The sequence below is a fragment of the Rhinopithecus bieti genome, unplaced genomic scaffold, assembly GCF_001698545.2.
Source record: "Rhinopithecus bieti isolate Rb0 unplaced genomic scaffold, ASM169854v2 scaffold_4008, whole genome shotgun sequence".
In the NCBI taxonomy this organism is placed as follows: domain Eukaryota; kingdom Metazoa; phylum Chordata; class Mammalia; order Primates; family Cercopithecidae; genus Rhinopithecus; species Rhinopithecus bieti.
The window spans coordinates 113665-123601 of NW_016804200.1; positions in this window are offsets into that span (position 1 = coordinate 113665).

A 9937-nucleotide genomic window follows, 5' to 3' on the forward strand; every position below is an offset into this window, starting at 1 on the left:
AAAAAAAAAAAAAAAAAAGAAAGAAATTCTTTGCACTCTCCTCCCTTACCCAAATAATTTATTTAATCTCTGTTCTGTGGAACCACCTTCCCTTGCAACCCTGGGCATACATTGTCTCAATATAATAATAATAATAATAATAATAATGTCGCCTCAGCAGTGTCTGTCTGTATCTAGAGACTTTGTCAGCACAGAAAGTTGGTTTTGGAATCAAATGCTTGCTTTGCAGAGGGCTGGGTCTCTTTTTCTACCACAAGAAGTAAACCATCTGGAAACAGGAAGCTGCTCACTCGAAGAGATAAGTAGGGTCATGCCATGGGCAGCCTTGGGTTTCCCTGCTTTGAGAGAGCCAACCCTGAGAGTTGGTAGGAGCCAAGCACCCTCAGGCCCATCTCACCTCAGAAAATTCAGCACCACCCTGCTTTGTTTCTGGTACAACTTTCCCGTGTAGAAGTGATTTTGCCTCTAGAAAATTGACCCCTGTATATCAGGCATTACGTTAGGTGCTTCTATAGCCATGATTTCGGTCAACTCGTAAGCATCATTGTCCCCAGAAACAAGCTCAGAAATGGCAAGTGGAGAGACAGGCTTCATAGACAGGGTTCCTGACACTCAGCGGTCTCTCCACAACACAGTTGCCTATGGATAGGCTGGGCAGAGCCTAACTCATGGGAAATACTTGCTAAGTGTGTGTTGCATTAATGAACAAATGAGGGAATGTGTGAATTAACTGAAGAGAGAAGAGGCTCACGGTGAGAGCTCCTCCACTCCCTTTCTGCTTCACTGCTCCCATGGACCTAAGCAGAAGGACATGTGGTTTTTGTGTACAGGACAGTTTTATTGACCAGGGACACCCTTCAAATAATGCTGAGGAAAGGGTTTGTCAGGACCCCATTCTCATTCAATGAATGGGGACAAGATCTTCCTTTGAAACCTTGTCATGAAAGGCGGCAGACTTGGCTGTGAGACTGCGTAGGTTTAAATCCTGACACTACCACTTACTAGCTCCATGACCTTTTCCAAGTGTCATAACCAGTCTAAGTCTCTGTTTCCCTATGTGTGAAGTGAAATCATAAATAATACCTACAAGGCCGAGGCAGGCGGATCACTTGAGACTGGGAGATCGAGACCAGCCTAGCCAACATGGTGAAACCCCATCTCTACTAAAAAAACAAAAATTAGCAGGGTGTGGCGGCAGGCACCTGTAGTTCCAGCTACATGGGAGGCTGAAGCAGGAGAATCGCTTGAACCCGGGAGGCAGATGTTGCAGTGAGCTAAGATCTTGCCACTGCACTCCAGCCTGGGTGATGGAGCGAGAGTCTGTTTCAATCAATCAATCAATCAAACCTATGCCATCAGAATTGTCATGAAGATTAAATGTGATAATACATATAAAGCTCTAGAGTAGGGTCAGGCACATGATCAACATTCAACAAACCCCAACTGTTATTATTCTCCACCCTGCAGCCTTTCTTTCCCTTCATCTGCTCTGTGGGCTGAAATGGTTTTACTAAACTGTGTCCCCTAGCTCAGGGAGATGGGATGGTGGTGGTGTGGCAGGACACCAGAACAGAGGTGTGGGATTTCAAGAGAGCACCATAGAGAACTCATCCAGTGCAAAGACCAGCATTTACTAGGCCATCAGAACCACAGCTGATAAAACATCCTGGAAGAGGGCTTAGCTCTGGGAGAAGAGAGGTGGTTGGAAATATTTGTCTAGGGAAGCAGGGACAGGAATTGTAGGGACAGAGAAAAAAACAGAGATCGAAGGGAAAGGAAGGATGGGAGACAGGAGAAGAAAAGGTTTGGGAGAGACAGGGAGGGGCTAGGAAAGCTCAGAAGGAACTAAATTGTTACTGGAACATTAAGCATAAATGAGGGGAAATAAAATTAACATCTTTATTGAAAAGGAAAACAAGGAAGTAAGAAATATCCCTATTTGGGGAAATCTTGTGTAGAATGGAGTAGGTGCTGGGGGCCTTTGGGAGATGGTTGCCATGGCGATGCTATATGTCTTCTTTTCTATTACCCTGTGAATATGTTAGCTGATAGTTTCTTTCTGCTCCAGTTTCTAAGACCAGGACTTAGCCCTTGGTAAAGCTTTGATGATTCCATCTCAAGTGCATTGGTTATGCTGTAGGACCTACTGGCTTATTGTCATGTCTCCTTTTTGATATGACACTGTCCAGAAAGAAACAGGAGAAAGCATGCACACTGGGGAGTTGGAGGGAGAAGACTTTTCTGTGCACCTCTTGTCACATGGATGAGAAGGCAAGTTTAGCAGATAGAAGCACCTTGGCCATAGGAAGACTGGGGAGAGTTTTAGTGACTCCTCCCTTTTCTAGGTGAACCCAGCTAGGTACTTCTCTAGGACACTAGGTTAACCAGTCTTCCTCATTTGCCAAAGATATTAGGGAACCAATTAATATCAAGACTGAGGATTTCCTGGGACACAGAATTTTCAATGCTAAACCTGGGAGAGTATCAGGCAAACCAGGAGGGTTGGTCTCCTTAAGAAAAAAATCCACTTAGAAATTCCAAGCTGGCCAGGCGTGGTGGCTCACGCCTGTAATCCCAGCACTTTGGGAGGCCGAGGCGGGCGGATCACCTGAGGTCAGGAGTTCGAGACCAGCCTGACCAACATGGAGAAACCCTGTCTCTACTAAAAATACAAAAAAAGAAAAAAAAAAATTAGCTCTGCATGGTGGTGCATAGCTATAATCCCAGCTACTTGGGAGGCTGAGGCAGGAGAATTGCTTGAACCTGGGAGGCAGAGGTTGCGGTGAGCCGAGATTGCGCCATTGCATTCCAGCCTGGGCAACAGGAGCGAAATTCCATCTCAAAAAAAAATAAAAAAAGAAAGAAATTTCAAGCTTAAGAGAGCCTACACTCTTCAGAGCCTGATTATTAGAAAAAACGACATGCAGAGACCAGAGATAGCTTTTGAGAGAAAGTCACTATTAAACCCAGGCTTGTAAAAATAGGCAGTGATTTACCAGCTCAGTTTTTGCCACCAACCCATTTTCCCCATACTAGGTAGTATGTCAAGAGATTCCCGGCCAGGTGCGGTGGCTCATGCCTGCAATCCCAGCACTTTGAGAGGCCAAGGCAGGTGGATCACCTAAGGTCAGGAGTTTGAGACCAGCCTGGCCAACATGGTGAAACCCTGTGTTTACTAAAAATACAAAAATTAGCTGGGCCTGGTGGTGTGTGCCTGTAGTCCCAGCTACTCGGGAGGCTGAGGCAGGAGAATTGCTTGAACCCAGTGGGCCAGAGGTTGCAGTGAGCCGAAATTGCACCACTGCACTCCAGCCTGGGTGACAGAACGAGACTCTGCCTCAAAAAAAAAAAAAAAAAAAAAAAAAGATTCTCCAAGTTCGAGCAACCTCTTGGGGTCCTTGTTAAAATGCATTCTTGAGTCTCACCATTACTGCTTGGGCCTCACCATTTTTGGGCTCCACCATGACTGCTCACTAAAATGCTCTCAGGCCAGTGCAGCCTAGGTATCTGTATCTTATCAAGTTTTCGTGGTGACTCTGATACGTGTAGTCTGTGGGCTAGGCTTTGGGAAAGCCCACGTGGTAGCAGTCAGAGTTTGGCAAGTGAAAGCCAACAAGCATCCAGACCTCAGAGAGCCTCACCACTCTAAGACAAAATGGTTTGGAAATGACCTGGACCGGGGAAAGGAACTCACTTCACCCTTCCACCTGCACCAATCTCTCCTTCACTCTTTGCTGTTTGATGGCTTCTCTTTCTTTCTCAGTGTCCAGACTTAAACATCACCTCCTTGGAGTATTTATTTATTTATTTTGTGTCTTTTTTTTTTTTTCCTTTTTGTGGAGAATGGGGTCTCGCTATATTACCCAGGCAGGTCTCGAACTCCTGGGCTCAAGCTATCCTCCTGCCTCTGCCTCCCTGAGAGCTGGGATTACAGGCGTGAGCCACCGCGCCCGGCCTATTTTTTTGTCATGGAGTCTCCTTCTGTCACCCAGGCTGGAGTGCAGTGGTGTGCCTTGGCTCACTGCAACCTCTGCCTCCCGGGCTAAAGCGATTCTCCTGCCTCAGCCTCCTGAGTAGCTGGGATTACAGGTGCCTGCCACCAAGCCTAGTTAATTTTTGTACTTTTTTAGTAGACACGGGGTTTTGCCATTTTGGCCAGGCTGGTCTCGAACTCCTGACCTCAAGTGATCCACTCGCCTCAGACTCCCAAAATGCTAGGATTACAGGCGTGAGCCACCTCACCCAGCTGCCTTGGAGTTTTTTCCTGGCCCCTTACCCAATCTTATTGGTGTTCACAACATCTTGGGTTTTTAAAAAACTCTATTGTGTCTCACATTGGTGTGTGTGATTCTTCAGAGATGCTCCTCCTTAGTAGCCTCTAAGCTCCACAAGGGTGAGGCCTGGGCCTGATTTTCTCATTGCTGTGCACCCTACAGCACCTAGCTTAGGGCCAGGCACAGGGTAGGTGCCAGCTAAATATTTGTAAATGAATGCATGAATGAATAATTACAAGAGGCACTGGTGCCTGCCCCAGCTTGGACAACAATGCTGAGTGTCAGTTGCTCCATGGGGGCTCATCTTAGCTGCTCTGGTGGCAAAGTTTCTTGCAGCATCATTGTCTTAGTCAGCTAGGGATGCCATAAAAAAATACCACTGACTGGGTGACTAAAAAACAAGTGAAATTTAGTTTTCACAGTTCTGGAGGTTGGAAATCCAATACCAGGGTGCCAGGATGGTCAGGTTCTGCTGAGGGCCTTCTTTCTAGTGAAGGAAATCAAAGTGTTTTGCCCAAAATATAATTTTTTGACATACTTTGAAATGACTGCTCAGAGGGCCTGCAAACTCAAGTAGCCTTGCAAAGCTGTCTTTTGTAGGGGAGATTTGCATTTGTAGAGAAAATCTGCATCACTGCAGCCAGAGGTTCCAAAGGCCTTTCCTTTTTGGGATCTAGGAAAGATTAACTGAGATTCTGACAACTTTAAAGGTCTGAAAGGAACATTTACCACCTATTCTCTGTGAGGGCTGCTACCTGTAAGGTTTCATTTACATAACAAGACCATCTTTGCTAGCCAGGCCTCCTCTTCTTTCTCCCATTAACCTGTTTTGCCACTCCAAGCCCCCATTCTTTCTGTAAGAGAGAGAGCGCGTGCACTCTAGTCTCTTCCTCTGACTTTTATTTTGTTATTTTTTTGAGATAGTGTCTCATTCTGTCGCCCAGGCTGGAGTGCTGTGGTGTGATCACAGCTCACTGCAGTCTCGACCTTCCTGGCTCAAGCGATCCTCCCACCTCAGCCTCCCGAGTAGCTGAGACTACAGGCACTCGCCACCACACCCAGCTAATTAAATTTTTTGTTTTGTTTTGTTTTAGGGCTGGGGTGTCACTATGTTGCCCAGGCTGCTCTAGAACTCCTGGGCTCAAGTGATTCTCCTGCCTCTGCCTCCCAAAGTGTTGGAATTACAGGCATGAGCCACCATGGCTAGCTTAAATGGTTTTTCAGGGTCACATATCTCGGAAGATATGTGGGATGTAAACCCAGCAGACTGGCCCCGGAACCCATGGTCTTCAGGGCAGCAGCATGTGTGCTGCCTCTCATGTGTACAAGTGAATGAAGAATGAAAGGTAAGCAGCGCACCGTGGTCATCCCCACAGCCAGGAGCCTCCAGAGGTGCCATTCAGCCTCTCAAGTCCCTGGGTTTTGGGGACTCCCTGTCACAACCTCACTGGGGGAGCCTCCCACCCCTGCCACTGCATCTCTTCCTCCCCTTGGCTTCTCTCTGTCTAATTGTGAGGGCTGCGCTAAGTAGGTCACTCCCACCGAGGATTTTTTTTTTTTTTTTTGACAGAGTTTTGCTCTGTCGCCCAGGCTGGAGTGCAGTGGCCAGAACTCACTGCAACCTCCGCCTCCCGGATTCAAGTGATTCTCCTGCCTCAGCCTTTTGAGTAGGTGGGACTATAGACGCCTGCCACCATACTCGGCCAATTTTTGTATTTTTAGTAGAGACAGGGTTTCACCATATTGGCCAGGCTGGTCTCGAACTCCTGACCTTGTGATCCGCCTGCCTTGGGCTCCCAAAGTGCTGGGATTACAGGCATGAGCCACCGCGCCTGGCCTCACTCAGGGCTTTTAATGAGAAGTTTTGATACCAAGGCAGCAAAGATGAAAAATTCAGTGAAGAAGCCCAGGGAATGTTTTTTTTTTATTATTATTTTTTTTAGACTGAGTTTTACTCTTGCTTCCCAGGCTGGAGTGCAAATGGCTCTATCTTGGCTCACCGCAGCCTCCGCTCCCAGGTTCAAGCAATTCTCTTGCCTCAGCCGCCCGAGTAGCTGGGATTACAGACATGAGTCTCCATGCCTGGCTAATTTTGTATTTTTGGTAGAGACAGGGTTTCTCCGAGTTGGTCAGGCTGGTCTCGAACTGCTGACCTCAGGTGATTTGCCCTCCTCGGCCTCCCAAACTGGTGGGATTACAGGCATGAGCCACCAGGCCCAGTCCTTTTTTTTTTTTTTTTTTGAGACGGAATCTTACTCTGTCACCTAGGCTGGAGTGCAGTGGCACGATCTCGGCTCACTGCAACCTCCACCTCCCGGATTCAAGTGATTCTCCTGCCTCAGCCTCCCGAGTAGCTGGGATTACAGGCACCCACCACCACGCCCAGCTAATTTTTGTATTTTTAGTAGAGACAGGGTTTCACCATGTGGGCCAGGCTGGTCTCGAACTCCTGACGTCAGGAGATCCACTCGTCTCATCCTCCTAAAGTGCTGGGATTATAGGCTTGCGCCACCGCGCCTGGCCGGGAATGTTATTCTTTCAGAGAAGAATCCCTTGACAGTGGGAGAGGCAAGGAAGGACTGCTTCTTATTATGGGAGGAGTGGGGGCTGGGATGACAGAAGTAGAGAGAGGTGAGGAGGAGGAAAGCCCCACATGAATCACTAACAGAATTCTGAGGGATCCTTGTCAAAGTCTCTTTGCCATTTGGGAGTTAAGCCTACTTAGGCTGGTGCAAAATCCCCAGTAATCTGATGGCTTTTGCCCCATACAGCAGTGATCTCTTTATGACCAATACCTACTTCCAAAGAGAGGTGTTGTCATCTGTAGGTGGATGACATCTCTAGGTGGAAGCCTGTTTTCTTAATTCATTGAAATTTCAAAATAATTAAGACTACTCAGAGGGGAAAGAGGACAGATGGAGGGGAGTGATGTGCATTCCCAGTCCTCATTCAATGCCTGTTGTGGGGTGGCAGGGAGGCTGCTAATCCTTAGACAGCAACTTTTAGAAGACATAAAAACGTTTTCCTGATGATGTGTTTCGAATTCCAACAGAACATGTGAGATGCAAGCCTTCTTCTCAATTGTCAAGTAGCCATTTGGGACATAGAACTGGGGCTCTAGTTCACCCTAGTCTGAATAAAATGCAGCAGTCTTTTTTTAGATGGAATCTTTCTGTGTTGTTCCGCTGATGTCAAATTCCTGGACTCAGGATATCCTTCCCTCAGCCTCCTGAGTAGCCAGGAATACAGGCATGGGCCACCAGCAAGAAGCAACCTTTTTGTGGGAGTTGGCATCTGACACAAAGCAAGGTTTCTAATGCTTTATGTGGCAAAAGGATCCAGCGGCTTATACTCTGGTGTTCTAGAATCAAAAGAGTAGATTTTAGCCCCTGTTCTACTATTTCTTGGCTGTGTGACCTTAGACAATTTATAACACTTCCCTGATCTTCAGTGTCCTTATTTGAAAACTGAGTAGTTATAACAAAACTCTCATGCTTGCTCTGAAGACTGTAGGAAATAAAGAATTTTTAAACGGAAAATTTGTACTTATGTAAGGGATATTTACAAGTAGAAAGGGTACTTGGCAACTTCTCACTACTTAGCACACTCTCACCTGAGCCCCTTTGGATGAACTGATTTGCTAGGGTTGAGAACAAAGTATGTAGCCATGGAACTGTTTCTGTGCAAAGCTAACTGGCATGTCAGAAAGCCAAATAGTGATCTTAGTCTCAAAGGCCCTTTCCTATCACCAGAGGCATAGAGAGGCAATCTTTGGAGTCCAAGGTATCTGCGTTTGGTACTAGGCTCTGCCATTTATCAACCATGTGGGAAAATTAATCAACATCCTTGAGCTTCATGATTGTCATCTGTGGAACAGAATTAATAACAGTTTCTGTCCCTCAAAAATGTCCTAAGTTTTAAATTAGAATGTCCATATGTAGTCCACAGCACAGGCTCTGACACAGTAGCTGTTCAATAAATGGAAGCTTTAGATGCTGCTGTTATTTTAAGTGAGCGACAAACTCTGAAATTATACATATAGTAAGATTCATTTAAAATTTCTTCACTATATCCTGGGCAATATAATGAGACCCCATATGTATAAAAAAATTTTAAAAATCAGCCAGGTGTGGGGGTAAGCATCTGTAGTCCCACCTAACTACTTGGGAGGCTGAGGTGGGAGGATCACTTGAACCGAGAAGGTCAAGGCTGCAGTAAGCCATGATTGCACCACTACACTCTAGTCTGAGTGACACAGTCAGACCCTGTCTCAAAAAAAAAAAAATACAAAAGATCTTTACTGAATACCTACCATGTGCCAAGGAGTACTAGAGATACAGCGGTGGCCAAATTACCTGACTTTCAATAAACGTTTGACAGTGAGTGAAAGCAAGACTCTTTTCTGGCTCAGAAATTAATATGCCTAAGCTATTAAGGTCTTGTAGGCTGAGGCTGAAGCAGAGATGCTTTTTTTTTAGACTCTGGGACTTAGCTACTCATTAAAGGAATGGGAAAGTGTGCAGATAGTATCAGGCACAGGAGGACATACAGAGGAAGAAAGGTAGTGTTTTAAGGAGGAAGTAGTACTATTTCCCTTTGCGATAGGAAAACCAAACCAAGTAAGGAAACAAAATGAAAAGTAACCCTTCACTAGCTGTGGACAGGACAAAACACCAAGAGGCCTCACCTGAGTCCTTCCTTTCCAACATTCTGCAGGAATTTAAGAAAGGATCTAAGAATTCATTCATACCTCTGTGTTGTCGGACCAACGTGAATTGCCCGGGGACTAGCTTCAGGAGTGATGTCATAGTCAAATCCCAGCTCATTATTTGGATCAAGGAATCTGGCTCCAGCCTCAGTTTCTTAGGAAAGAAGCCAGTGGGAGTTATACAGCCTCTGATGTAACTTGAAAAACTGCCCACCTTGGCATCCATGGGGCTCAGTGACCTGTGATCAGATGGAACCAAATGAGGGCTGTGGCAATGGTGCCTTTGGGAGACTTGGTGAGGCAGAGTTGGAGGTCAGAGAAGCTAAGTTGCCCAGAACCTTTCCTGAGCAATGTGCCTTCTATTTCTTTAGAGAGTTACACTCTCACCAATGACCAGCTGCCTTCTGGGTGAAGTGAAAGTGAGTACCCTGCTGACTTTTACTTTATGTCTCCTCTTCTTGCCTTTGGTTCAGGAGGGAGCAAATCACTTTATGCTGCAAAGAGCTGACTGACACCCCCACACACTGCATCATCTTGCCTTAGGGGAATGGGGAAGAGAGTGGGCAGGGCTGGTCTTCATCAAGACCATTGAGGGTTAATACAGGTTGGCATTCGAGACCCTCACCACCTTCCCAAGAGAGATCCTGAGACACGCTGCCTAATGGAAACTTGCCATTCCTCACTTCAGCATTCCCTTTCCTCTCTCTGCCTCTTTCCTCCTTCAACTTCCACAGTTCCCTAGGACCAGTTTAATTTGCCCAGTATTGAAATCATCCTAGGCAAAGCAGCCAGCCTCTTCTCTTTACTAACAACTGGAGTGAGGACTGAGGAGGCCTGGAGGCTTACTGGTTGCCATGGTAAGAAGTAGGCGCTGAGAGGATTAATGAGCAGGGAGCTGTAGTTTTTTTGTTTGTTGGTTTTGATGAGTTTTGTTTGCTTTTCTTCCTCCACCCAC